The sequence below is a fragment of the Galeopterus variegatus genome, unplaced genomic scaffold (assembly GCF_000696425.1).
Source record: "Galeopterus variegatus unplaced genomic scaffold, G_variegatus-3.0.2 Scaffold1751, whole genome shotgun sequence".
Taxonomy (NCBI): domain Eukaryota; kingdom Metazoa; phylum Chordata; class Mammalia; order Dermoptera; family Cynocephalidae; genus Galeopterus; species Galeopterus variegatus.
This window is the reverse complement of record NW_007727862.1, coordinates 340,594-342,577: the sequence shown is the minus strand read 5'-3', so window position 1 is coordinate 342,577 and position 1,984 is coordinate 340,594. Positions and strand designations below refer to the sequence as shown.

At 46.6% G+C, this 1,984-nt stretch overlaps 1 pseudogene; it reads left to right on the top strand.

Moving 5' to 3' along the window:
• The first annotated feature begins 1,101 nt into the window (after positions 1 to 1,101).
• LOC103595354 lies at positions 1,102 to 1,984 on the top strand (annotated as a pseudogene).

The window sequence follows — 1,984 nt, the reverse complement described above, 5'->3', positions numbered from 1 at the left end:
CAGGCATCTTTTTCTGCTTGGCAAATGCCTATTCATTATTTATTTATTTAGGCGAGTTGTTCAACGCTCCTTAGCAGATTCCAACTGCCATGGCCACTGTCTGCCTATTCATTCTTCAGGCTACAGTTCAACTCCTCTGAAAAATCCCGATTCCCTTACGTAAATGCAAGCACTCTTTCCCCTGTGGCCCCATTGCTCCTTGTATGTGCTCCCTCTTATGACAGTCATCCCACTGTATTGTAGTTATTGCGGTCCATGTCTAGCTCCCGTATTAGATTATAAGCTCTCTACAGTAAGGGCCATGTCTTTCCATCTTTGGGTCCCCGTTTCCCAGCACAGTCTGGGACTTCACGGGCACTCGGTAAATACTTGTTAAATGTTTGCTTTAGTGAATGATGTTCAAAATGATTTTTCTGAGGTATTACAAGATCCCCAAAGGCATCTGAATTATCAAAGATCACAATCATAGATTCACAGAATGTCAGATTGGAAGGAACCTTAGAACCTATCTACTCTCGATTTCTCATTATAGATGAAGAAACTAAGAACTAAGAGAGAGGTGAGTTTGTTTGCGTGAAATCGCATACCCATTTAGAGGCAGAGCCATGAATAAACATTCTGTTTAGCAGATGTTTAGTGTAAAATAGATTTCTCTTATCTTAGTAGATTATGTACATCTAATCTATTCAGATTATACATCCAATTAGCCAAATGTTAACAGGAACTCTCCTCTATTTTCTGGATATATAGACTGTTCATTATAACTTAGTTTCAACTGGGATAAAGTTTTGCTGTTATCTGGGTCAGGGATCTCTATTTTCTTTAGCTTACTAATATCTCTGACTAAACTCAAGCAAGTGATTTCCACAGGCCTAGGAAATATTCTGAGTATTTGTGTTGGTGTTAATTAAATTTAACTCTCAAAGGATAGCCATATTTGCAAGTTATTTAAGAGAAACTTATTATTGCCACCAGTTCTGCCTATAGGTGGCATGGGGCACATTTTTTTAAAAGGTGGATTTGGCCTTTCTACGCTGCACAGAGAGGGGTCCATACGGCATTGTTCTGGATTCCCATCGTAACTTAAAGGGAACTTTCACCATGTCCAGAGCCCTCGATGTCCTGCAGAAGAAGGAAGAGGATGTCCTCAAATTCCTTGCAGCAGGAACCCACTTAAGTGGCACCAACCTTGACTTCCAAATGGAACAGTACATCTACAAAAGGAAAAGTGGTGGCACCGACATCATAAATCTGAAGAGGACCTGGGAGAGGCTTCTGCTGGCAGCTCGTGCCATCGTTGCCACCGAAAGCCCTGCTGATGTCAGTGTCATATCCTCCGGGAATACTGGCCAGCGGGCTGTGCTGAAGTTTGCTGCTGCCACTGGAGCCGCTCCTATCGCGGGCTGCTTCACTCCTGGAACCTTCCCTAACCAGATCCATGCAGCCTTCTGGGAGCCACGTCTTCTGGTGGTTACTGACCCCGGGACTGAGGACCAACCTCTCACAGAGGCCTCTTACGTTAACCTGCCTACCACTGCTCTGTGTAACACAGATTCTCCTCTGTGCTGTGCGGACATTGCCATCCCAGGCAACGACAAGGGAGCTCACTCAGTGGGTCTGATGTGGCGGATGCTGGCCGGAGAAGTTCTGTATATGCGTGGCACCGTCTCCCGTGAGCACCCGTGGGAGGTCATGCCTGAGCTCCACTTCTACAGAGATCCCGAAGAGATTGAAAAGGAAGAGCAGACTGCTGCTGAAAAAGCTGTGACCAAGGAAGAATTTCGGGGTGAACGGCTGGCTGCTCCAGCTGTTTACTGCGACTCAGCCTGAGGTTGCAGACTGGTCTGACGGTGTACAGGTGCCCCTGTGCCTATTCAGCAGTTCCCTTCTGAAGACTGGAGCGCTCAGCCTGCTGCTGGAGACGGTCTGCAGCTGCCACTGCGCAGGCCACCGAACGGGTGGAACAACCACCGAGTGGTCTTAA